This window comes from Grus americana, chromosome 14 (assembly GCF_028858705.1).
Source record: "Grus americana isolate bGruAme1 chromosome 14, bGruAme1.mat, whole genome shotgun sequence".
NCBI lineage: Eukaryota > Metazoa > Chordata > Aves > Gruiformes > Gruidae > Grus > Grus americana.
In genome coordinates this window covers 26,219-53,692 of record NC_072865.1, presented here as the reverse complement: position 1 = coordinate 53,692, position 27,474 = coordinate 26,219, and the positions used below count along the sequence as shown (strand labels likewise).

The window sequence follows — 27,474 nt, the reverse complement described above, 5'->3', positions numbered from 1 at the left end:
CGGCGGGGACACGCCGCGGCTGCTCGCGGAACCCCGGCCGGGCAGCTGCGCTCGCGGGACCGCGCGGCACCGCGCCAGCGCCGGGAGCGCGCCAGCGGGCGGGGCCCTGTCACGCGGCGCGGGGCGGCTAAGGCCGAGCGGAAACGCGGCTCCGGCGGCGGCCGGAACTGTGCCGACCATATTTGGCGTTTCCTCCGCGCCTTTTATGGCACTTCCGAGAGCCAAAAAAGGCGTTTCCTGCCCACGTGTTCCCGGGGCCGTGCTGTGTGGCGGAGTCCCCTCCCTTCCCCGGGACGCCCTGGGGGCTTCTCGCCGGGGTCGGCTTCCGCGCTACCCACGGGCGGCCCGGCCCGGCCGGCGGCTCCGGGCAAGGGAAGCCTCTGCTCCGCCCAAGGCCGAGCGGCGGGCCCGGGGCCTTTCAGACGCCCGCCCGCTGGCGGCGCGGTCCCGGGCATCTGCGGCTGGGCACTGTCGTCTGCGTGCCTGCGCTCCCGAGGACCGTTGGAGGGCAGGCCGGCCTCTAGCGCTTCCTCGCTGCTGGCTGCTGTTGCGGGCTCTTTAATAGAGACTTGAGTCGCTTTATCGACAGGCCTCCAAAATAGGTAGGACGCAGTTTAACCTGGGGAGTACTGAAGAGGCCCGTGCCCTTGTCCACCCAGTCTTTTCCTCTGTAGAACCTTTCTGTAAGCTCCTGTTCACGTGAGGAAGTGTGGGCCATCCTTGCCTAGGCGGCTGTTTTATGCTTTAATTACACTAGAAAAACTGATTCTTCATTTTTCTTTCCCTTTAGAAATAAGGAGATGAAGTTTAGCTTGGGCACACTTAACGAGGCCGCTATCCCCTGTCATATTCTATGTGTGGCCTGTGGCATTGTGTCCTGTTGTGCTCCGGACCTGCTACCGGAGAATCTGTATAAAACTGGTGAGACGCGACTGTTAAAGCTATTTCTGGTGTGACTCTGAATTGCTCGAAGTAGGTCACGGGCCGTGGCTGAGTGAAGAGATGAGACTTAACGAGGAGGATAGAGAGCTGTAGCCAGAGACTTTGGAGTGAAAAGGTATGTGATCATGGACCTTTCTTCTGGGGCTTGCACTGCTGCCTGTCTGCACCACAGGGACTGATTCTGTGCATCTGAGAAAGACCTCAAATAACCCAAAGAAAAATAACTTTGTAAACCGATAGCTGGGGACTGAAGGCGATCTGAGCTGCGGTAGATGCCCTTAGAAGAGCTGCCCCTAAGCACACCCTCACCATTGCTGAGTTTGACTAAAGCTGGGTGAAGTGGTTGAAGGCTGTCTCATGAAGAATGTCTTCAGCTCCTCCTAAAGCAAGCTGTTAACTAGGGCTAGGGTATTTGTTGACCTTTTTGGTGTAAGTGGTTGTTCCTTTCAAAATTTTTCTATTTGTGGCCCCGTAGGCTCTAGAATTGTCAAGAGATATGAGTGGAGATAATACATTTATGAAGAGGGCTTGATTGTGTTATGCTTGAGCTAAACATTCCATGTTTTTACCTGTGTACATTATCTGAATGTAGCCCTGATAAGTACTAGTTAGACCTAGAAGGAAGATTACATGTTTTAAAGTGCGTTGAGACTCTAGGATGAAATAGGAGCTATAACTAAAGAACAAGAAATTTTAAATAGTTATGTTGTTCTGCTATAATCAAAGTGACTTTGTTTTTAAAAATCCCACCTTGACCGGGAGACTTTAATGATTTATGGTCTTGACTTGATTAACGAAACTCTGTCGTCTTAAATAACAGAGGCTGATGCTTATACATAGTGTCTAGCACTTTGCAGGGTTCAATTTCTGATCATTCTTTGGCACTGCCATAATAAAAATGATGCAGGGTTAGGCAGAAGTATCTTCAACATGCACATTTTACTTCCTTAACTACAAAAAGCATTATTAAAGCATGCTTCTTGAACTTTTTTTTTTTTTTGAAGAAGCATACAGGCATATCTCTTTCTTTTGCAAGCTTTTCATACTACTTTTTTGTATCTCCAACCACAAATGATGATATACGGTGACACTACCAGTAAAAATGTCAATAGATGAAAATTCAGCTATGCAATGTCCCCTGTAAGGTTGACCTGAGTAATATGACCTGACTACTGTCATAGTGGGCTTCCCCGTAACAATAAAACTGTTGATCACAAGTAGACTTGCGAATGTCAGAGTTGGAGGGACAGGGAGACAGAAGTTTGATTTGATCTTTAAAAGGTGGTGAATGCCTTCAGCCTCTTGTGATGATGCATTAAAAACTTTTAAGCAGAATGAGCATTACTTGTCTGACGGTGGCTGTTCTTCAATCTGACAAGTTTAGTTGGGGATGGCTTTAGAAGCTCTTGAAAACGTGTTACATAATGAACATCTAAAATGTGTTTATCCCAGTTGCTGCACTCCTTCAACTGCACAGCTGTGGGTAGTCCTCAGGTTATCTACCTGAATGTGCCCAGCTGTGTGCTAAGTCAGTGAGCTGCCTAGTGCGTTGTGACGTGGCATCCTGTGGGCTGAGAGTGTGACCTGGAACTACGCTTCCAGGTTTGTCTGCATATACAGCAATTCTAGTCACAGCAGCCTTGGGGAACCCTCAAAATACTGTAAGCACACCTTAGTAAAACCTAAACATCAGTCAAAGAAATGTGATTAAGTCCTGGAAAACAAACACTCTGGAGTGAATGAGTTTAGTTTTACCACTTTTAATAGTTTTGACTACATTTGTCTTTGGAATACCGGAAAGAACACTGGAGCATAAGGAGGAAATGAAGGGACAGACTCTATATCTTACTACAAATTTTCTAGAACAAAATATCAGCAGTGGTTCTTAGAGTACTGTCTAAAAGGTTTCTTCCTAATTAGCTGGAGAACTGGACTTGTAAATATGTATAATTGGAAATCTGACAGAACGTTGAAGGAAATGTACAGCAGCAGCATTTTGATCTGATGATACTTGTGATTAAAGCTCTTGGCCATGATTTTTACTTCTGTTTGCATAAATAAGCCCGAGAATTATAAGAAACTCCAGATGCATTCAAATGAACTGGAGAGCAGCTGTGATGCTTTGAATTTAATGGCAGAAGCTGTCCACACATCTCCTGTTTTTCCTCAAGGAGGCAGGCCTTTTCTGGACAGAACCAGACCACCTGAGGTGTCGTAACTGTGGTTGTAGTATCTATGGGGTCATAAAGTGAACACATGATGATCTTTTTTAAAAAACATGCCTACATTAAAATAGAGTAGTTAACAAACACCATCAGTGTTTCCTTGCTTATTAAAAGAACTGTCATACTCAATCAGTGGAAGTTCAGGGTCTGGTCCATTGGCCGAGGTAGCCTTGGAATATTCTTCTGGTGATTGTGACCTGTGGCCGATAAATTCAATGAGGTAGAGCCAGTGTCTTTGCCCATTTCAACCAACTTTGTGCAAGTGAGTTTTTAAGCAATACAAAGTTTTAGCATTTACAATATCTGTCAGAAAAGGGAATTTCATCATATCTAGGTGCTGCATGAAGAAAGAGGGTGTGTGTGTGTGTGTTTAAACTTGCTACTTCATAACTTCATTTGACGCCTCTTAGGACTTACGTTATAGAAGATGGTGAATAATATCACTTCCACGATAGCTACAGAACTCTGTCACTCCTTTCCCAGTTTGCTCTCTTTCTGGTTGAAGAAGCAGGGTCTGTTTTGTACAGCAGGTGGTCTGTATCTCATATGATTCTTTCATGTACTTTTTGTCATGCTGCGCTCTTTTTTCTGAGAGGTGGAGGCCTGCACCATACACCATATTCAAGATGGAGGAATGATGTGGATTAATTGTGGTGTAAATTTTTTTTTCCTCCTATATTTTCTCTTTTTTTCCGAGAATTTCTAAACCTTCTGTCTGGCTTTTGAGCAATGAGCTTTTAAAGCTGTTAAGTATCAAGATCTTTTTCAGGTTTTCTCGGAGACTACCATACAATGGTATAATGTTAAAACTTTGAACCCCATGTCCCTGTGCCTGTTTGGGTTTTTTGCATTATCCACACTGAAATTCATATGCAGCTTTACTGTCTGTTCCCACAATATTGTTAGCCCTGCAGCAACTCTATAGGGGCATTTTTGTAACTGCACAGAAGGACATTGTTAGAAGTCTCTGTCGTCTCACTATTCACCTGACTTTTTCAAATCCTCTGTAAGTATGGTTTCTTAGGGCTAAGCAGAGATCTCTGCATGAGTCTGCTGACAATTTTTGCCCAACTACAAACTGTTTTAGTCTTTTAATGAGTTGCTTCTCTGTTTCTGTTGTCCCACACAACATAGGTTAAGAGCCTTTGGCGAGTGTCTGTACTGAACAGTTTCTGGAAATCCAAATACAGTACATTGGGTGAATTTCTCATGTCCACATTGTTGTGGTTTGACCCCTGCCAGCAGCTAAGCCCCACACAGCCACGTGCTCGCTCGCTCCCCTCAGTGGGATGGGGGAGAGAATCAGAAAGGTAAAAGTGAGAAAACCCGTGGGTTGAGATAAAGACAGTTTAATAGGTAAAGCAAAAGTCACGCACGCAAGCAAAGCAAAACAAGGAATTTGTTCTCCACTTCCCATAGGCAGGCAGGTGTTCAGCCATCTCCAGGAAAGCAGGGCTCCATCGCGTGTAACGGTGACGTGGGAAGACAAACGCCATCACTCCGAACGTCCCCCGGCTTCCTCCTTCTTCCCCCAGCTTTATATGCTGGGCGTGATGTCGTGTGGTATGGCATATCCCTTTGGTCATTGGGGTCAGCTGTCCCAGCTGTGCCCCCTCCCAGTTTCTTGTGCACCCCCAGCCGACTTGCTGGTGGGGTGGTGTGAGGAGCAGAACAGCCCTTGGCTCTGTGTAAGCACTGCTCAGCAATAGCAAAAACATCCCTGTGCTATCAACACTGTTTCCAGCAGAAATCCAAAACATAGCCTCATGCTAGCTACTATGATGAAAATTAACTCTATCCCAGCCAAAACCAGTATGCACGTGCTTACTGATTATTCCAAATAATTCCAAAGGATTTGTTCAGGCATGAATTTCCTTCACAAAAACTGCGTTGATGTTTTATCTACATTTACTACTTATTCATGTACCCACTAATTCTTCTAGCTAGCTTCTACTTGTGTGCTTCTGCTAGCATGCCTGGAATGGACATAGGATTTATAAGCCTGAAGCTTTCTGAAACCTTTATAAAAATTCATGTTATGTATGGTACCATCCAGTCCCCTGGTACCGAGGTAGAACGCCACAGCTATTGTGCTTGTTATTTCATCCTCAGATCGAGCATTTGAAGGGATACCATATGGTCTAACGACTTCTTTTTGGTCATTTTGATGGCTTAATCCCTTCTGTAATATATCCTACAGACACTTCAGTTTAAAATATTCTGTAATGCAAGTCCTGTAAAGGAAACTTTTGGCACCGGAACTTTTCCAAGCTTGTCTGAAGCAAAATGGGTGCAAAAGTCACTTTTGGTGCCCTCCTTATGTTTAGACCATCAGTTGGCCTTATGAACTCCCTGATACAGCTGAGAAAGGAGGAGTCATCAGTTCTCTTTCTGTCTGCAAATTGTCTTCCCCAAGCCCTATTTCTGGCCTGCCATACTGTGTTTTAATATGACAGTATGCAGCCATGTTTGTTTTCTGCATTTCAGCATAACTTCTTTTTTTTTTTTTTTTTTTTTTTGAGGGATGTCATTCTTCCCCCTTGTCAGAATAATTACTTTGGATTTGTTCTTAGCCTTTCCTAACAGGCAATAAAGCACAATTGCTGATATGATGTCTTTGAATAGTTTTCCTGTCACTAGAAAATACTTTTACTTTTCTAACTGCAGCACTACTTTTTTTATTTAAAAATAAAGAGGTTTAACTCCCTTTTTGAAACTATGGCCTATTGTAGTAGATATCTGGCTTTTGTTGCTCTTGCAAGGATGTTGAACTGTTCTTGTGTTTTGATGAATGCTGTTCTGTGCTTTACTTAAGAAAATACAGAGGTTTGTGTGTATCACCCCAAACCGTGTGCTTTTTAACACGGTTTCTGTGATTCTTAGGTTAAACTCTCCTGTGCCTTTTTTTTTTTAATTTTATTGCAAATGTCAGTATCCTGATTGCATGTGTCTTATGATGAAGGGCACGCCTCCTGTATAGGGTCCTTCTATTTTTAAAGATTCCTTTAGTTCCTAGTGATTCTGAATCTCTCTTCCTTGCGCTATATTTTTCTAGCCATGCATGGTCACACTGCATTTCTGGTCCTCGGGTAGTGTGAGCATAAAAAACCCCAAACAAACAAACAAAACTGTCAGGGAGGCCATAGCTAAAATATGAAGTTGAAGACTAGGGTCTCCCTGACAGTGGATTTTGGTTTTGTTTGGGTTTGGGTTTTTTGTTTTTTTTTTTAATGGACTAAGCTTTCTTTCCAGAAATGCTCCCCCTTTTTTTTTTTTTTCCACCTGATTGTCTCCAGACAAATAAACATTAATGTAGCTTCCCTAGGATTTCCAAAAAGTCTGCCTGAACTCCTCCTCAGTTCCTATTTTCTGCACGTGGCTGACAAGTCATAATCTTAGGTAGTCTGTGGCTGGTAATTGCATTGCATGTCACTACAGCCTACCTCTGTCTCTCTCATGGTAGCATCCCTGCCCTCAGGTGGTATCCTCAGTGACAAAGCCTTTTCCTGCTGAGGAGAATCTGCCCCAGAATTGTTCCCTGTCATCAGACTTGCACTTTCTTACCACAGGACTTTCTTCCTCTTTCACAGTACTGATGTTGTCAGCTTAAGTTGCTGTCCCAAAGGTGTCATAGGTCTCCTAGAGTTCCTTGGCCTCGAGATCCAGACTTTTTCCGTGAGGATCCTGCACTGCCTGTGTCCTGTGTCTCTGGGGCTGGTAATTCAACAACCATTGGTGCAATGGATTTGGAATCCATTTGATTGATGTAATGTGATGGAGGCGATACTGAGAGTCGTAATAACCATTTGTGTCCCTGTTGCACAGGTGTCTGTCTTGCATCAAAGTCATTTAGATGATCAAGCTATGTTAACGGAAGTTTGTCAGCACAGCTAAGGTTTTGCCCATAATCATCAAAGAAGGTGGATGGGTTTATAAAATATATATATAAAAATAATTGTAAAATTTGAATTTTTTTTTTTTTAGGCAGAAGCGAGCTCCAGAAGAGAACAAAACTGTCTCTACCCAGAATGAATGAGGTAAGCTAGAAGAGATATTCAAAACTGCATGCATTCTCCAATTAGCTAGCTATACATTTTGCCATTTTGCTATTATGTTTTATAATCAACCAGAGGATGTTCTTTAGCTTAAACAGAAATTGACAGGACATAAATGTATATAGGTTCCATTAGAAATACCAAACCACACAGTATTCTTGCAAGTTGGGTTGTGTCTGAAGGAGACAAATGCTCAGAAGCAGGGAACATGCTTCCTTTTCTGAAGCAGGAATGCTGGACAGAAAGAAAGGTCTTCCAGAGGTTGGTTGGTTGGTTGGTTTGTTGTTGGGGTTTGTTTTGTTTTTAGGGCTGCTTTTTATGCTTTTTCTAGTAGGGGCTATTGTGGTTCTAAGAAAGGAGAAGGAAAGTTGCTCGAATGGATAGCATTTGTTCACGGACTTGAAAGACTGGCTACCCGACTGCGGTGACTGGCAGGACAGGAAGTGACAGGGATTTTCCACTTTTCCTCTAGGATAGTGGTAGCTTACAGTTGCTTTTAAGGGCAGGCACAGCCAAGTGGTAGCAAATGAAAGAATTACGCTCAAAGTTCTTTTGTGAAGGCTGCAGAGAGCTCTGATAATTCCTCAACTTCAGAGAGAACAGCTCATGTCATACTCATGTAACCGAGCTGTTTGGCTTTCTCAGCGATGGCACTACTAGGCTTTAGATACTAGTGTCCGTATGCTGCCACCTTATGTTCAGAAACAAAGCCAACTTGGATATTCGTTCTAGGAAATGCCTTTGTTAATAATGCTTAAGTGACCCTGTAACTGTAGGTCTAGTCTTGAGTATGAAAACAGTCATGTCACGTTATGCAGTTTGGATTCCTTTGCTTTCCTTTAGGAATCTGAGACTAAGGCTCTTGGTTGTTTTTTGGTTTGGGGTTTTTTTTTCCCCATTTGTGTGGGTGTTTTTCTTCCTCCTCCCTAGTTCTTCCCTGAACTCGCAAGGAGTAGAAAGCTGTTTTGTTTTCTAGTTCAGGGTGCCTGGAGACAAATGCTGGAATGCATATCTTTGGAGCATAACATAAGGAGCATGACTTACAGTTAGACGTTTATATCTTCTATTTTCTGACACTGCTTTTAATGGTTCATTCCTGCTGTCAGTTGGCAACAGCCAGAAGAGCCAAGAATGCTCCGTGAGGCACTGTGTAAACTCCACGCTTCCAGATCCTTGCTTTAAGGGGCACTAGCCACGCTGCTTCCAGCATCTGCGAAAGGCACTGAGCGACGCTAAAGAGCCTTCGCTGCGCGTTGGAGTCTGGGATGCCCGTCTCTCTCCAATGGGGCTAGGTAGGACAAAAAGTGCTTTTGTTCTCCCTTCATCTGCACATTTCTGTGTACCGCCCGGGTGCATCTGAAAGAGTCAAAATTGCTCAGTGCCTCTTTGAACACTTGGCCTTAGATAGATCTTTTCAACACCTGAAAGAAGTCTAGCGGAAGAAACTTGCATCGGAAAGGCTCTCTTTAAACAAGAGTCTGCCTTCTGGCAGCAGTGAGGATACGTGAACAGACCCAGCTATCTCTCTGCATTTGGAAGGAAATAGAAAATTGACTTCTGAATTCCCACGCAGTTTCTGAAGGGTGAGAATCTAAGCCTTAGCTAGGTTTCTAGGTGCCGTTTGAAGGACAAAACTGGAAAAGGAGCGTTTGAGTTAAACAAAACTATGATTGCAGATGGTCACTTTGCAGTGGGGACCCCCCTGCCCTTTAAATTATTCCAGACATGAGACATTGTATGATCATACCACGTTTGCTACAACTTCTTGTGGTGTGATGGCAGATGTTCTAGCTGACCTGTAACAAAAGTTTATCCTGAGTGATGGAATCCGTTCTGGGGTAGAGGAGGACAAGCCTGCATAAGGCTCACGCACTGCCTGAACTGTTAAAAAGTGAAAATAGGGCTAATTACTTCTAGGATATGAATTTCATCCATGACACTTAAGAATTTACCTTGAATTTCTCTGAATTCCTTCTGCTACATGATCTAAAAATTTGCAATGGATACAGTAATAACTAGTTCTGTTTCAGGCAGAACTGCTGTGTGGTGAACTATATACGCCTGTGCTTACTATACACGGACGACGCTCAATAATTTTAAATCCAGTTTATGTGAAGAAAAATTGCAGTCAGAGTCTTGATTTTTAGCTGAAAGCTATGAATCTTAATCCTAGAAAATGTAAAAGAAGGTAATTAAAACTTCAGCTTTTTTTCTTTAATTTCTTTGTCTTGCACTGAGATCTAGTAGCCTGTGCGTTAAGTGCGCGCTTATCGTGCAGTGGAGAAAACATGAGGGCGTTCACAGAAGCTTTTCTCCATGTTGAACTACATATATACATAACCATAGCTCGGCATATAATGATGAAGACTTGCTACCGGGTGAAAATTAGTAAAAAGACCAGGACTTTTTTTGGTAAATCGGATTTTAATTTGAAGTTCTGCACTGTTTTCACATTAATAGATATTTGTGGTTTTTAAAGTTTGAGTTTTCAGCAATTTATAGTAAATTGATCTAGTAACTCAAAATTTGGTATTACTGTTTGTCTTCTCCAAGCCAGCCATGGCGCTTTAGAGCCTTGTCATAAGAGTGCCAGACCAAGAACCTAACACTGCTCACAGTGGTGCTACAACAAATTCACCTGTAGTAGCGATGCAGCAAAGATAAAGTGGAGGGGAAGGCTTCAAAACAAACTGTATCTTATAGATCATAGTCTGTGAAGGGGACAGCTCTCGAGGAGATGACAGCTCTGTATAGAGTCCTGGTGTGTGCTTAGAAGCTTTGGTAGTGCTACAGTATATGGAAGCCCTAACGGTGACACAGAATGCCACGGTACAATGTATCGTATGGAAACATTATTCAAAAAAAAAAAAGTTTGTCTACAGGCAGTAAACTTTCATCTTTCTGTTTTCACTGACAAATCTGTACCGTGGCTGGGGAAGGACGAAAACAATTTCTGTTTTTTGAATGCTGAAGAACTCGGGTGATGCCTGTTGGAAAGATGTTATCAGCATCATTTGGTGGCTCTTGACTATTTGGTCTGCTGTCCAGATGTGCAGAGAGGAGAAACTGGGAAATGAAATTCTTTCCCTGGTTTGAGCACTGACAGACAGAAGGTGCTTTGTTCTCAGTGGTCCTGGAGTGACAGGAGGACTTAGAAAGATCATAGAGCAGCTCCAAAGAAGGACTTCAGCTCTTAGGAATTTGCCAAGTAACCTCAAGTTTTGTTATGAAATAGCGATGCTTGGTTTTATCTCTACATTTTTTTGCCCGTGCATGATGTTTAATAGGAAGATATTTTTTTATCTGCTTGGAGTAAAGGTTCAGGGTTTTAGTGGGTCACAGGCTAGGATGAGTCAACATTCCACTGTTGTTAGAAGAAAAAAAAAGAAAAAGTCCATGTGAAGCTGTTTCAATAACAGTATGCCTCGTAAGGCACGAGCAGTCATGCTTCTGTTCTTCTCAGTTCTGCTCGTACAGTAACTCGCCTGGAGTACTGGTCTCTTGTTTTGCAAACCTCACCTGGAGAAAATGGAAGACCAACCTAGTCAGTCTACCCAGTCCAGACAGACTATGAAAATCTTGATTTGAAAATCCTGCCAGGAGAGGTTGAACGAGCTGGTTTTATTTGCGTGAAGAATAGATGTATGTGATCATGTCTTAGTATTGCAGAACTCGTCTGGAGAGGGCACTGCTGTTCAAGGTGTTCCTTCAAGGTAATCCTGAGGGATTATTTCAGTAGCGCTGCTCTTTGTTTTAAATCCATATCCAATTTTCTCAGTGTCCTTTTTTTTTTTTTAATTTAAAAACCGTAAATACCATGTGCATCCATTTATCAAATCCACAGATATACAGTGCAAGATTTATGCATAGAGTGATTTTGTTAGTAATTGCAACCACCCTAAGGTGTGAGTTGCGTTGTATATGCCTGTATCAAAGCATACTCTCAAGCTGTTTACACGAGGCAGTAACCTTTTGTAAATATAGACATAGCTAATTTTCTAATCCAGTCCTTAAAATCCTGTCGGCTGGGAGCCAGGGCCAGTTGGTAAGATTCTTCTGTACCTAAATACAGTAAAATTGACAAATGCCAGTGGCCTGCTGAGAAAGACCTGCTGGGAGAGCTGACAAGCATTAGGTTCTCTTGAGGGTTGAGTGGGTGGTTTCCTCGTTGGAGCAGAAATAGACCGTTGCATTCCTCAAGGTGAAATCTTTGTTTGCTTAACTTATTCGGGATCAAAGTAGGGTTTTTCTCTATCTTTCTGAAGTAAAAGGTTGAAAAGTAAATTGTTCAGTTAAAGCTTTTACCTAATCACTGAAGTTACTGTCAAATCTAGACTTTCTAATAGAACAGTTAGATAAGCAGGTAGCCTTTAATGAGAATAATACGGATGGGAAGTTTTGGCATATTTGAAAATTGATATGCAGAGTTAAGAGCGGTTTGGCCATGAAAACGTCGCTCACTTGTTAGAGGCGAGGGGATGGTTAAGGCCAGCAAGCAACATGGAGCAGAAGACAAGAAAATGAAGCATAAGGCATAAAGTCAGAACCACGGACACGATCCATTCAGTTAATCACAGGAACCTGGCCAGAAAACCTTGCCACCAGGCACCACTTGGAGAAGGAGCCGGTAGCTGCTCCTCACATGACTCCATCTGGATGCTTGCTGGGGGAAGGACACAAAAAAGGGATTCAGTTTCAGACGCAGTTTTGTCCAGCTTTCTCAATTTGGTTTCCTAAGGTGCCAGTTTGATGAAGATGCCTTGTGATTTTGTAAAGCTGTGGACAAAAATGTAGGAGAAATATACATTGTGAGAACAACAGAACAGAAAAGCATTGAGAGTTGTGTATCAGGGATTCCCCTCCTTTTCTGGTAGCAGTGTCTGGAAAATGAGTAGAGTCTCGTGTGTGGTGGGAAACGGGAGCACGAATTAGTTGTCCCCTTGGGCGACTTGGAGGCTGGTGTCTGTCTGAAAGGCTCCCCTCTCCCATGAGGGGAGGGACTTGGCTGACTCAGCAGCTTACCGTAGTTTGTCTCTAGTTAAAATCTACCTGTTCTGTGACAGCCTTGCTAGTGTGCTCCTAAATGCCACTGTAACAACACTGGAACAGGTTCCCCAGAGACCTCGTGGAGGCCCCATCCCTGGCAGGGTTCAAGGCCAGCTTGGATGAGGCGTTGGGCAGCGTGGTCTAGTGGAGGGTGTCCCTGCCCGTGGCAGGGGGGTTGGAACTAGAATGATCCTTAAGGTCCCTTCCAACCCAAACCATTCTATGAACAAAAATGAGAATGTGCTTTGCCATACTTGGGAGAATGCTCTCAAAAAGATTTTCTTTTTTAATTTTTTTTCTCCTTTTCAGTGATGGGCAATCCATGCATGCGGAACACATTGCTCACAGGAATTAAAGGGCTGCCAGGACCAAACTGAGTTTTCAGTTGTTTACCACAAACTAGATTGTGCTAGGGGATAGTTCTCACCGGTGTCAGAAAACACGGCAGGTAGCACTGCACAGACTTGTGTTTGTAATCAGCTCGGACTGAGTTTAAAGCAGTCCCCAGCCTCCCCTAAACTCAAGGGCGAGGGATTCCTTTGAGTTGCTCAGCGTTGCTGCTGAAACGGTCCTTAGTGGAGCCTCAGTACATCTCTATGATCTCCTTATTGCTCGAGCACAGTCAGAGCATCGCATATCTGGAAGTTACCATTGGCATTTCACGAGGTTACCCAAGTACTTGCAGGGTACCCAAGGGATGAAAACCTTGGCGGTCCAGTGTTGCACAGTTTTCATTGTGGAATCCTTTCGTTCATTCCCTGACGTTGGGAGATTCTGACAGATGCCGTATTCTTTTAGTGCAGGCTGATGGTGAAGTTGTGCTCAGCACCTCAGAATACCACGACTTGATTACAGAGGCCGTGTTTCTCGCAGTTTTCTCTCGATTTCTAGTGGGACAAAGATGCTGGTCACTTCTCTGTAGTTTGATAATATTGATAGCTACAGTTAGTTCCTAGATAACAGATCTTTGTTTATAAAGCCAGTGTTAGTTGATTGAGAAATGAATGTTTTTCTTATATATCAGTATGACCTAAATGCTTATATGCTTTACTGCATTAGTGAAATGATGATAATAAAAAGAGAGGAGTATTACAATTAACTTTTTCCAATTCAAAATTCATACTTTTAGTCTTGTAATTCCTTAGCACAATAGGGATGCCACAGCATTTCTGTGAAGTAAACCTTTTTTTTTTTTTTTTTTTTTTTTTAAATCAAAACCACAACACAGTGAACCCTGGCCAAATATGAGCATCAACAACTGCAATATAATTCTGGGAAGAAGTGAAGGGGATGTCATTGTGCATACAATATAAATTGGAATCCAGATCTCCCTCATTATGTTAATTGCTGTATTGGTTGCAGTGGAGATACCTGCCACTGTTTGCATTTTCTTAATTTGCAATTCCCATCAGTTTTAGAGTGCAACAAAGGAGATGGGGGAGTGAGGTTGACAAATTTAGTAATGTCTAATGAAGTCGGTCTGAAAGGCACGCTTTAAATTTTGGCTCTCCAGTGTTTGCCGAGCATTTTGGTTTCCATCTGTTCAGTGGTAAGCAACTATGACAAGAAACCAGTCTCAGCTGGTACTTTTCCCCGCTCTGAATGAGGAAGACTCATCTTAGGAATGATCAAAATGAAGTGACAAATTTGCGGGAAAAATCCTTCAAAGCCGTGTGAACGGTATCTCGTAAAGTATGAATGGTTTCCACAACAGGCTTGTAATAGAAGTCCTTTTAGGCAGTGGTACTAGAATTTTACAGCCGGGAAGACAGAGTTAGAGTGCTAAAGTCACACAGCCTTGATGGTATCGAGACCGGATTTTAGAAAGCCCAGGATTTCCTGGATGTTTAGAAGGTCCTGCTAAAATGCATGTATAACATCTTAGGCTATTAAATATCTCCGAAAATGTGGGCCCTTGGAGAAAAAAGGTGAGTTCATAAATCAAATCTCAATCCTTTTTCTGTGAATATAGTGTCCATTGGAGAAAAGATTAATGCATGTCTTCATGTCATGAAGGAGGAGTTGGCTGACACATTAACTCAATCGTGCTAGTCTGGGAATCTCAGGAGTGTTTAGTAGAAAGAACACAAAAAGTGCCCCAAAGGCATACAGTTAAAAGGCTAGAGATGAGTCTCCCTTTTCAGACCTTAGGAGGTCTCAAGACGAGGAGGTGGCTGAATGGATTTTGACCTTGTTTTTCACATTCATGTGAGGTCAGATGTTTGTATTTCAGGCAATTTCTGTGCACTGTTACCAAATGGGGTGATTTAAAGACTTTTCGCTAGTCCTTTGGCCATAAAAATGTAAGTACAACTGAGGAATTTGTATCAGAGTGTTTTGAGTTTGAATGGAAAGCAAGTGTTTGTATCAAACTGACACAACATATGCAAAGGACCGCGGTATTTTTTTGGTCATTGAGTAGAGGAACCTGCCTCCCTGAAGCCCATGCCGTTCACGTGACTTGTACCGCAGCGTTGTTTCAATGGTATTTGATAATTGCAGCAAGATTGCAAGTAACTTGATAATGAGTTAAAAAAAAACCCCAAAACCAACCCACACTGAGGATGCAGTACTATTTGCAGCATGGCAAAGAAAAGATTTTTAAATTGAACGGGAACAGATCCTACACTGGAATGAATAAGGTCAGTTACAAAGGAGGCACTCAGGGCAAAAATTCGGTTTGACTTAGGGTAACAGGAGGCATCTTTACAAAGGCAAAGCTATCCAAAGCAGAGATTCATGGATGTGTTAATATAATCCAGGAAATTAATTCCTGAAGACAAATGAAGAAGGCAGAGGAAGGGCAAGAAAAGGGCTTTGTGGAATTAATAGTCCAAAAGCCTGATAGCATTTCTAGATAGTGCTCAACTATTTTGAAGATAAACAGCCATTAGTCAGAGCCATCTCATGTGGATTCAGAGCTGCCCTTCTACAGGATTTACTAGCGGCATACATCTCTAAATCATGACCAAAACAAATGGTGGCTGAAATGAAGAATCAGTGCAAGCATTTATTCTGGCATTTTGCACACTTCCACTAAAAAAGTGTGTTGGGGGAAATACCTGTGTAACATCTGTGGGCAGTGGAAACCAAATTACAAAAAATATTTGTATAAAACACCACTTCAATTTCAGAAGATGTTAGGTTTCAATAGGAGTTAGTAATAGAGACTAAAAGCCTGCTGAGAAGCTTCTTGTTGAAGAAGGTCTTTCAAAAGCACCTCTAAATAGCGAAGGCAGGGAGTTCTATGACGGAAATTTTGATGTGCGTGCGATTTAATTTCTGGTATTTAAACCATAATATTTGGCAAGCTCAGATGAGAAATTGAAAGTGATACTCTTTCTATTCGATCTGTTTTAAGAGGAATGAGAGGTTTTCGTTGAGGGGATGACAGAAGAACCCGGAGATGGGAGACATGAAGTCTTTTTACGTCTGATGGGATGGAATTGCTGCAGAAGGGGATTCTGTACAAAGGAGGCAGTTTCATAATAATACACAGTGGTCAGGCAGACTGAACAACCAGCTATAACTTCTAATCGAATGCAGGTCTCTCGGCACATCAGAAAAGTTCCTCTCTGTCCATTTATGGCTTCTGGTGCCAAAGGCAAGCTATTTCAGAAGAAAATCAGCTCCAGAGCAGAAAGCAGAATGGAAAAGAACCCAGAGAGTCCTTATCTCTGTGAGTTCAATGGAGAAAAATATCTTTTGGTAGGGTTATTCACTTCCCCCCCCCCCCAAATGAATGCCTGTAAAACCCATCAGTCAACACGAAAGAACTTAGTAGAAAGAGAATACTTGAGTGAAAGGAATTATTGCAGATATTTCTTTCATCTAGTGTTGTAAGGAGAGTTCTTGAGAGATTTCCACACAATGAGATCCTGAATTAAATTTTAGACCATAGCAATAGCATTAAAATTAAATAGGCAAAAAATCAGTCATATTAAGGGTAACTGCTGGTGATGAGTTCTCTCATAGTTTCCTTTCCTTTTTTTATTTGGGAAAGAGGAAGAATGAACAAATTTGCAAGTCTTGGCTATTGCAACCGCATAAACAGGCTGATTGTCTGTTAAAATTATTTGCAGATGTACTGTTCTTGTGGAGCAGGTGGGCGTAAGTGTCCTGTATGCTCAGAATTTCTGGGAAATTATTACAAACTGCATATGTCCATGCTTGTTACGGCCTTGAGCTAATTTTCTCTCAGGTGAGGCATTCTAGGGATAATATACATACGTGCATTGCCGTGCAACTTTGTGGTTGCAGCGACATCGAGGAAAGGAAAGTGTGTTTTGACGTTCTGTTAAAATGGTCTAAATGAAAAATAAAAGAGGATTCTGTTCGATAGAACTACTGGCACGTCTGGGGAGAGATGAAGTATAAATCTCCGTCCAGTTACTGCGTGTATCGTTTTTATTGTAATTGTGACTAGATGCTGGAAGTTCCCTACCTGGTGCACGTGGGGGCTTCAACACACCAACGGCTTGCTTCACTTTTCCTGCGTGGTACAATTTTTTTGCAGTGATCGGGTACCCTCAGAAAATGAATTGCCCTTTTGAGTTCCCGGTTTCTTGATCACTGATGAACTTGAGAGGGGAACCTCTCAGTATCGTAAGGGTTGCAGTCTGACTTGCGGAAACATTTATTTCTGTCTTGAATCACGCTGATGATGTTTGAAAAAATCAGCCTTTGAGGTTCAAAAGACAGCAGAGCGCATGGTGGCGTCAGAACCAGACGCTGCGAGCGTCACTGACGGTCTCGGCTTTGGTCGGAGGGGGGTCCTCCTTGGAGCTGGCGGGAGCTGGCTCTGTCCAACATGGGAGCAGCTTCTGGCATCTTCTCACAGAAGCCACCCTGCATCCCTCCTCCGCTACCAAACCTTGCCTATGTGTAAACCTCATACACGTGTCAAGCTGGAGTGACGCTATAGGGAGTCTGAAGTGTGGCCATTGCCTTTGCAGGAGCCTTTGGAAATGATCACCCATTTTCTGCTGAAGCTGCTTGGGAAAATGACGGTTGAGGAACATCTCGATCTCTCCCGCATCGTAGCTGTGCTCTCCGGAACTTGGTGATGAAGGGAGGCTGTCAGTTCCAGGAGTACCCAAGGTACCCAGCTGTCCTGAAGTGTCTGAAAAGTGAGCGAGCCAGTGAGTTTCCCTAAAATGGAAAGTACAGTTTGGAGAAATTGGGAGAAGGGCAGTCAGCTGATCTTGGCTATTTTGTGGTAATTTCACTCTTGGACATAACCTAATTTTATTGCACTGAGTTGAAGGACAGCTTAATTGGGGTAGAAAACTAAAATTTTCTCCAACATTTCACATGCTTCATAGGCTTGTAGGGAAACTAACGGAGAAATCTGAAACAATCGCAAGGCCTGTGGTTTGCTTTAAGAAACTGCACTGCTTATTTAGCTCTATCAGTATCACATTATTCTGGCAGTGGTGGTAGAAAGGATGGACTTCTGTAAAAGGCTTATTTCTCAAACTCCCATCAAATTACTGTGATGTTATTAGTAAAAAAAGGGAAGTCCTGATGAGCCTGGAATGAGGCAGAGATGCTACCCAGAAACATGTGCAAGTGACCCAGAATTAGATAATTGCATATTAATTAAACACAGTCCTCATTTCTGAATGTGATGGCTCCCAAAATACAAAATCTGCCTCTCAGCAGTGTGGACAGTATTCTGCAATCCTTTCTTCTTATTATTCTAGTTTATTTTATTTAGTTTAATAGTTTTGCCTCATATTTTTTTACTTCAATGTCAGTCGGAAAGACATTTTCCAGAATGGAAATCTTTCTCATTGAAAGAAGTGGTATTTTATGAACTTCCAATCAGAGCAGATCTTCAGAGATGATGTACTTGGCAGTAGAAGTCATCAGCAACAAGACTTTTCATTCTCTTTAAAAAAAACAACCACCACCACCAAAGTAAATTTCCTTCCAAAGACCCAAGCACAGCATGTCTTCCAAAAGTTGATGGCATCGCTGGTCTTTGGGTTCTCAGTTGTAACAGTTGAGATACCGTAAAAATCTGTTCCTCTGCACGCTTCGGTACAGCCAAAAGCATTAGCAAATCTGCCAGTCCTTTTTGGTAGCCTTATGTATTGCAGCACTGAGGAATTGATTTTGTGGTGGGGTTTGGTTTGTGTTTTTTACTTTTTTTTTTTTTTCCCCCAAAAGTAAAACCATATGGGGGATCTCTTATCCCACTGGTTTTTCTATCATAAATGAAACTTTAAAAAAAGCTAAAATTATATAATTTATAAACTAACTTGCATTGTTTAAACTGTAACTGCCGAATAGCTGTAGCGTACAATTTATTAGGTTTATTTAAGTGGTTAGGTATTTGTTCTAAATGTTTAAAAAGAGATGCAACTGAATGTTACGGGATTTTTTCCAATGTTTTGATGGAGTGCTCCAAAGTACTTTATTTCTGTCTCTCTTTCAATGGTGTGTTTCCCTGGTGGTTCAGTAGCATCTCTCTTGGGCAGTGCAGCTGGGCAGATGTCTGTCCTTATGTGACGCACAAAAAAAACCCCTAGTCAAATTATAACTCTGTATTTTGGAGATAGATAATATAATGGTATCAATTCACAGCTATGCAAGTTAAATTAGTGCAAAAGGGAAATAAAATATTTTTATAGTATAAGTATTTTTATTGGATGTATATAAACATACATATACCTTCTTAGCATAAAGTGAATTAATGAGATTTGATCTTTATTTTACTATTTAAAGTCTTACACTTCACTTTCAGTTTTATTGACCAAGCAAGCAAGGTGCAGCAGCAGCACAACGGCCGTAGCTGTCGTGGTGGATCTGTAGGCGTAGATTCTCATTAGAGTACAACCTCGTCCTGCAGCCTCCCGGGGTTATCTCCCTGCAGCAGTGGCGTAAGGAAGGAAGGAGACATTTTTCCAACACCAGCAAGAGTGTTGACTTTTATGCTAAGAATGTATTCAAAATCATATCAATTAGTCTTAATATTGATTTTAAGTGTTCGAATCACTCTAGCTTTTAAAGGATGTGTTTCTATGTGGAGCTGACCTGTTTACCTAGAGTCTTCCTCTAGCTCAACTACTATCTTCTCCTGTATTCTGACTGAATTCCTCTACTTTATTCTGTGCTATTTTTTTAATATGCTGAAATAGAATTTGGGATTTTTGTTTTTCAGATGTCATGTTGTAAGCATCTCGTGATGCTCAGTAGGTACCCTGCAGGCCAGGTTTGCCTCCCGGTCGTTAAGCATACTGAAGGTAAGGGGTCAGCCCCATGTCTGGAGGCTCCTGGCTCTGTCTCTAGTGGGTGCCCCCCACTAGAGCTGTCTGCTGGGGAGAGTTCGGGGCCAACCGGGACCGGGGAGGTTGGTTGTCCTAGGGTGACCGTGCCAGCACCGAAACGGAGAGGGAGCAGAGCCTGAGCGAGAGACTCGGCACCGTCCTCTCGCACACCGCACCCTGCCCCAGCCTGGGGGACGGGGGGGCTGCAACGGTTTGGAGGGGCTGCCCTCCCTTTATTTTTCTAGCAGAGCTCCTCCCCCTTTTTTGGGCTGGGGTGTGTACATATATAAATGATGCTATTAAAGTAATGACCTGCTGATTGGGGCCATTTGCCTCATTTTGTGCCGTTTTGGGGGATGAATAAAACGAGGGGGGATGGGGGAGTATGAGGGGGTGATGACATCATTTGGTGCACCCCAGTGTCACAGGCAGGAGGGGCGATGATGCAGTGGAGGAGCAGGTGAGTAGCGGGTGGAGGGATCACAGTGGGGGTCCCCCAAACAAAGGGGATCGCAGCCCCCAAGTTCCTGAAAATTTATGGTGAGGAGTTTAAAAAAATATTTGAGGCATTGGAATAGAGAAAAATCTCTCGTTTTTATAAATATTGAAAAATAATACTAATGTATACATATATATAAAGGAATTTAAAAATAAAACCCACATCTACTATATGATATAAAGGATTTTAGAATATAAAAAATTCTAAATAGAGATATACAGGGGTTTAAAATACAAAAATAACTCATGTATACATAAATTAAAAAATAAAGGACTTTAAAATGCAAAAAAAAAAAGATACAAGGGATTTAACGTAGAAGTCTGAATAGAAGAGCTATCTACGCTTGCCGTGTGTTACATATAAGTCTAAGTAGATATTATATGTAATCTAAATAGAGATTATATATAAGTGTAAATAGATAAGTGTCTAAATAAATATGATTGTAAGTAGATACAGAATCATAGAACGGTTTGCGTTGGAGGGGACCTTAAAGATCATCTAGTTCCAACCCCCCTGCCGTGGGCAGGGACACCCTCCACTAGCCCAGGCTGCCCAAAGTCCCATCCAACCTGGTCGTGAACACTTCCAGGGATGGGGCCTCCACAACTACTTTGGGCAACCTGTTCCAGTGCCTCACCACCCTCACAGAAAAGAATTTCTTCCTAATATGTAAGCTAAATCTGCCCTCCTTCAGCTTAACACCATTCCCCCTCATCCGATCACTACATGCCCTTGTATCTAAGTGTAAATAGAGAAGTCTAAAAAAAAATTAAAGTGTCAAAATACATGTCTGAACAGATAGCTAGTCTAAATAGATGTTCTATATAAGAAGTGTAAATGGCTATTTAAGTGTAAATTTGGGGCTGATTCCCTCAAACGGGGACTTTCACCTGCGGGGCCACACGCACAGAGCAGGAGCCACTGCCATGGCACAAAAATACCCCAAACCCCCTGATTCTGGGTTGCAGTGGGGGGAAAAAAATCCCAATGTGAGGTCCCGAGAAAAGCAAATCAGCCTGGATTTGTGCAGCCAGAAAGCAAAAAACCTCACCACATTGTCATGCACAAATGCAAAAGTCACTGATTTTTATGTTGTGGAAAAGCACCAAAACACCCCAAAATTGAGTATTTTGGAAAAGTACACCCCCCCACATTTTTAAGGGGGGGACAACCAACAAACCAAAACCACCCGAATTTAGAGTGAAATGCTGGCAGTTTGAGGGGCATTGCTAGGGGTTATCTGGTGTGGGTTGTCCGGTGTGGGTCAGTTATACAGAGTGGATTTTCTCTTGGGGGTTATTCAGGTGAGTTATCTGCTGTAGATTGTCCCAGGTGAACCCTCTGGTGTAGATCATCCTCACATATGTCCCCCCATGCATGTTTCTACCCTCATCCTGCTGTCCGCCCCTCACTGTTTTTCATGCAAGTTTTTTTCCATGACACCCGCCCCACGCATCCCTTGCCCTCCTATCTTGTGCCCCCCCCCAACTCCTCATGGTGGTGGTTTCTTTTTAATTATTAAACTGCTTTATCTCAGCCCACAAGTTTTCTCATTTTTGCCCTTCTGATTCTCTCCCCCCATCCTACTGTGGGGGGGGTAGTGAGTGAGGGCTTGCGCAGTGCTTAGTTGCTGGGGACCCAGTGCAGGGAAAGTGGAGGTACATTCTGCACTGCGAATGGCTCTTCACCAGGGAACTGTGATCTAGTTTTAGCAGAAAAAGGTGTCAGTCACAGGCAGCCGCATATCACTGGGCACAGCTATTTGGCAGGTGTCTTGCTTGTTCAAATAGTGGCATATTTCTTGCCTCGCAGTCTTGATGCCAAAACAATCAGGGGTTCAAGTTACAAAAGCCTTTTGCCATCAAAGCAAAATGACAACTAGATTTCTACCAGCACTGTATTTCAGCTGTGTTGCTAGCTGAAAATGGCTTGCAGGCCAGGAGATATGTAGAGGGATCTGAATTAACAAAAAAGCGAGCGTTGAAATCTTTGTTTTAAGGATGTGAATTAGGCAGCCAAAGGCACTGAGCTGCTCGCCTGACACGTTGACAGAACAGACCACCCAGCCTACCAAATATTGCACGTTGCAGGCAGCAAAGTGCGACTGCAATGCTTGCCGACAGGAGTGCAGAGCTACGCTCCTGTGCAGAGCAAACATGGAACCTCTAGGGCTCTACGGCCGCCTGCTAAGGACACCTAATACACCGACATGCCTCTTTGCTTTCGCTGCTTCGCATCTAATTTGCATGCTGGAGGACAGGGGGGTACGTAACATCGTAGAGTGTCTTACCTGAGTGACAAACCCTGCACAGGAAGCCTTGTGTGTATGCAGGATTAGGAGAGCAGATTACTGATAGCACAGCGGTGAGGAAAGGTGCAAACGACACAGCAAAGCCCCAGCATCACCAGTTTGTCACTCACACGCAGATCAGACGCTTGCATCTGGTCTGCTCAGCCGCGCTGTTTCCCGCTCAACATAGCTGCCCCTCTCTGCGCAAAGCAACTCTGAGTCTCTCTTCTCCTGCCTTCAGGACGTTGCCTGCGTTGCCTTATTTTTATTAGATCTCTCGCCAGCATCTGTTGACTCGCCGCTGTCACTCCCACAACCCTGATGCCACACGCAGACCGGTACACCAATGCCTGGGGCTTACTCCGGGGGGAAAAAGCCCTCTGTCCCACAGGTTCCATGTGCTGCTTCTCCTCCCTAGATAATGGGGGGGGCATGACCAGAAACAAACACCAGACTTTTAAAGCAGTCAAATGCAAGGGACTGAAACGCTCGAGCTACTTGGATGCTTTTCGGAACGGAGGCAACGAGTATTGCTGCCTGGGCTGCAAGTGGGAAGAGGGCGGAGAAGTTTAAGCCCTGTACGCCCAGTGAGTAGTTACCGCCTGCGGCAGCGTTAGGCGCTCAGAAAAGGATCCGTAAGGCGATGCTGGCGCTCGGCGGCTGAAGGCTGCTACCGCGTCTCGGTGCCGCGCATGCGCGGTGTTGCGCTTTGCCGCGCTCCCTGCTGTCACCCGGCGACCAAAACGCGAAACTTCCGTCTCGAGAGCGGGGCGTGCGCAGCTCACCGCTGACTCGCGCATGCGCGGTGGCGCCGCCGTGTTCCACGCTGCTGTCTGCTGGTAACGGCAATGCGATACCGAGGTGCTTGTGGGGTGCTGCCGCCGCGCTCGCTGCTGCCTCTCGGTAAGGAAACTCCGCTGTCGCCCCACGCGCGCGGTGTCCGCGGGCGCTCGGCGCGCAAAACGCAGAACTGCACCGCCGGTGCGGCCCGCGGGCAAGTGGCCGCCTCATGGCCGAAGCGCGGTACTGCAGCCCGGAGTTCGCGCGCCAGCTGTGGCTCCTTGTGGCGTGCCGTCGGTGGCCGGCGCATGCGCGTTGCCCGGGAGCAGCATGGCGGCGTGCAGGGTGCGGGTCCCGCCGGCGACGGCGAGTGAGGCTGAGGCCACCGGTGAGGTGAGCTAGCCCCTTCGGCGGATGCGGGGATATCTCCTGCCCTGGCAGCCCGGGGGTGGAGGGACGGAAGCTTCAAACTTCCGCTGAGGATGGCCCCCGGTCCGCTGGAGGCGAGCCGCGTCAGGGCAGTCCCAGGCAGTTACCCGGGAGCTGACAGGATGGAAGGGGAGCAAGTAGGTGGACTCCATCCCAGGCACAGGGCACCTCCCCGACTCGCCGGAGCTCCCCCCGAGCCTCCCCCGGCCCCGCTCAGCTTGTGCAGCAGCCCCCAATTCCAGCACCTCTCCTGAAGCCTGTCCGGCAGCCCCAGGCCGCCCCCGAGCCCTGGCGTGAAGGCGGCAAGCTGGCCCTCGCCTGTGCCGCTTTCTTCCTGAACGGGGGTGCTGGCGGCAGCGGCAGCGGCAGCAGCGCGGGGAAAGAGCGGCGTCTCCGGAAGCCCCTGCAGAAGGAGGAGGGTCTCCGGCCAGGGCCGACCTCCGGTAGTAACGGCCACTGCTTTTTCTTTCCCTCTCCCAGGCCGCGCTGAGGACGTGGTTGCCCGTCCCTCCCTTGGGGATGCCGTCGACTGCACCCGCCTCGCCTGTGCCTGGCCTGGCTCGCCTCGTGGCGTGGGGGCGAAAAGGGACAGGCGGCGGCGGAGCGCTTACCGGCCGTGGACAGGAGCTGCCCTAAGGGAAGCTGGAATGGCCAGAGAAAGGTGAAGAAGAAGAAGAAGAAGAGATGGAAGGCTCTCCGGCCGGCAGCTGCCTCCCGCTGCAGGCAAGAGAGCGCCTGCCTCGCCGGGTGAGGAAAGATCCCTCGTTGCGCTCCGCGGCAGGTCAGGCTGCCGACGGGCACCGCAGGGTCGCCACGCGTAATCCAAAGCACGGTGCGGCCGCGTACCGAGGGAGGCAGGGAGGGAGGCAGGGAGGCAGGCTACTCATCTAGGCAGACTCGTCTCCTCGGAGCTGTAAGACACCCGTGTATTCTCTTAGGCGGAGGACAGCCGAGCGACCGGAGTGACAGCAAAGGAAAGGCGGAGAGCAGGAGAAAGAAGCGTCTGCGCTGGCAAGCTCTCCCGGCAGCGCCGAGAGCCAGAGCTGCGGTGAGTCCTGGGCCCGCGGGGCCCCATCGCCTCTCCTCTGCGTCGCGGGCCCTCCTCTGCCCCCCTCGCTTTCCCACCCCGCTGTGGGGTTTTTTGGTTTGCTTTCTGCTCCCCGCTATGTTCTTTTTCCATCTCGCTCTGACGGGCTGCCTGTCCCCACCTTTTTTAGGTCCTCGCTCTCTCTGCCCCGTAGCCCGTGGCTATTGTTTCCTTCTCTCTCTCCCCCTGTCTCTCTGTCCGGCCCCCAGGCACTGTTTCTGCATTCCTCCCCCTCGGTCCTGTAGCCCGTCGGTATTTCTGCCGTCTCTGGCTCTCTCTGTGCGGCTCCTCGTTCCTGTTGTTCGAGGTCTTCCTTCTCGGCTCCGTAGCGAGTCGTCGTGAGTCTCTCTCTTTCTCCGTCCCTCTTGAGCCTCTTCCCTGCCCCTCGTTTTGAAGGCCCGCCTCTCTGTCCCGGCACCCGTCGCTACGGTTCCTTTTTTCGGTCTCGCTCCCCGTCCCTGTTTTTCTAAAGTCTCCCCTCTCTGCCTCCTAGCCCGTCGGTACCTTTTTCTTTCCCCGTCGCGGTTCGTCTGGCTCCCTGTCCCTCTTTCTTTCTTCCTTCCTTCCTCCCTGTCTGCCCCGCAGCCCGTCCCTTCGTTCCTTTCTCCTTCCCTCTCTGTCCCTCTCCCGGTCCCCGGCTTTAAACTCTGCTTCTCTGCCCGGTAGCTCGCCACCGTCTTACCTTTCCCCGTCTCTCTCTCTGTCCAGCTCCCTCTCTCGAATCTTCACTTCCTCCCTGTCGCTGCAGAAGCCTGTCGGGACTTTTTCCCCTGCCCGGCTTGCCTCTCCCTGTCTCGCGATTCCTCCCTCTCTGCCCTCTTAGCCGCGACCGTTTTTATATTCTCCGTCTCTCCCTCGGTCCGCCTCGAGATCCCGATTGTTTTTTAAAGCGACCGAATCGTCGAGGTTGGCAGAGACCTTTACGATTATCGGGTGGAACCGCGAACCTGGCGCCGGCAAGTCCCCCTCTGCCCCGCAGCCTGTCCCTTCCCTTCCGACGGCCTCTTTCTCCACCTCCCTCTGTCCGGCTCCCGGCCCCTCTTTTCCACTTCCGCCCTCTGTACCCTGTGGCTTTCCCCCTCTTCTTTCTCTCTCTGTCTCTGTTTGAGGAGGAGCAGCTGCCGCCCCAGCGTTCGCACCCCGTTCACGGTGTCGCGCGCACGCTTCTTCTCGGGCGCGCTTCCTCCTCCTCCTCCTCCTTCGGGCTCGACCCGAGGCTTCCGGCAGCAGTCTCCGGGTGTCGGATTTTGTAAAATAATTAACGTAACTGAAAGGTGCAGCAGCGGGATCGGCCCGGGCGGGGCGCCTCCAAAGAGAGGGACCCCGAACAAAGAAATCCCGGGGCCGTTCCACGCTTGGGTCCCGGACACCCGCCCCTCGCGCGCTGTCCGCGCGTCCCTTAGTCCCGCGGTGACTTTTGGTCTGGGGTCTTCTACCGTCGTCTCGGATTCTTCTTCTGTATAGCTGTGGGCGGTGCGTTATTCCACAGGTGCCGCTGCGCCGATGCTCCGTACGTTCGCAGTAACGGGTAGAGCGGAAGGCTCCGTGGCCAGGGAAGAGCGGCACGGACACGTTCCTGCTCGCTCCGTTGCACCGGAATTTCGACGGCTGGGTTCGGCCGCTAAATTGATGGCGCTACCGGAAGAAATTTCAGAAAAGTGAGTACTGTGCTTGTCTTTAATCTTTTAAAGTAATTTTTCTACGGGCGCCCGGTCCGTGGCTTAGATATTTGGTTTGCGGCGAAACAGACCCGGAACGTGGCTCCAAGTAGCGTTCCGATTCGCTGAAATTCCCCGTAGTCAGAGAGCAAGAATGGTGAATGTTGCTTGGCGGTTTGAAATCTCAGGCTTTCTCTGAAAGCTGACCTACCAGAATGAGCCGAAAGCAGGCCGAACGCCAATAGGGATGCCGCAGAAAAGGTCCTCTTCTTGACAGGAGAAGAGCTTGGCGAAACGTCAGCGCCGTTTCCCGTAGGGCCTCCGACGTACCGGTTCGGCAAGCGCGGGCTTTGTGCGATTCCCTCGGGGACGATGGCGAACAAACGTTGTACGGCAGAGAGTATCTTAGCTTACTTTCCATCTCCTGCTCGGTTACTTGCAGAATATTTAATTTGGCGTCGCACGGACCCAGAGGGACGGGTCCCCAACTCATGCTGGTAGGGCAACCCCAGTACCAGCCGGTAAAATCGGAAAAGAGTACGACGTTTTGAAACGTTTGCCTTGCAAGGAGAAGGGCCGTCTCTCGTTAGGCAACTGAATTCTGCGACCGATTTCCACGCCTCACGCGCGTGCGTGCGCGCACACGCGCCCCCCCCCCCCCCCCCCCCCCAACAGGCAGGCTTTGAAGGAGGCAGTCCCTAAGGCAACGCGATCTAAAACGTGGAAGTTTTTTTTTCTATTTTTAATAGTTTCTTACGGATAGGAGGCTCGTGTGAGCGTTTAGCCTGTCCCGTCCTTAATTCTGAACCCACTGGCTGGTGCAGAAGGACGGTCGTGTGATAAAAACAGCATGAAATTTGTCCCTGTGCGGCTGCGTCCCGTGGTAAAGGAGTACATCTGTTATTCCTGCGTGAAAGATGTTTGATGAGCGTACCGCATCGTCAGAGCTGCTCTTGGTCTGCCTGCAAGCCGTGGGTTATGATTTAGAAATACGTTCGCCTACCGTTCCTTAACCGTGTGGTTTTGGTTTTTATTTTTTCAAAGAAAGGGTGGCTTTTTCGTCGATCTCTTTGTGAGAGTATCAAATCAGGCGGCGGTAAATACGTAGAAGCAACTAGGCGTACTACGGCGTGTACCGGACAGCGTTGGCGTGCCGCTCTGCTAGCAGCGGAGAGCCAGATGAGGATGC

At 46.2% G+C, this 27,474-nt stretch overlaps 1 long non-coding RNA gene across 6 annotated transcripts; it reads left to right on the top strand.

The window, feature by feature from the left end:
* The first annotated feature begins 279 nt into the window (after positions 1-279).
* On the top strand, positions 280-24,760 carry LOC129212785 (uncharacterized). Of its 6 annotated transcripts, XR_008579289.1 has the most exons (7): positions 609-1,057; positions 7,152-7,204; positions 8,329-8,514; positions 17,224-17,368; positions 19,437-19,518; positions 24,021-24,287; positions 24,479-24,760. It is a non-coding gene; the product is annotated as an uncharacterized LOC129212785 (long non-coding RNA). The 6 variants fall into 6 exon arrangements; XR_008579287.1 differs by lacking the exons at positions 24,021-24,287; positions 24,479-24,760 and adding an exon at positions 280-602 and having other exon boundaries at positions 791-1,057; positions 19,437-19,857; XR_008579284.1 differs by lacking the exons at positions 24,021-24,287; positions 24,479-24,760 and adding an exon at positions 282-602 and having other exon boundaries at positions 977-1,057; positions 17,224-17,397; positions 19,437-19,857.
* Positions 24,761-27,474: the final 2,714 nt, after the last annotated feature.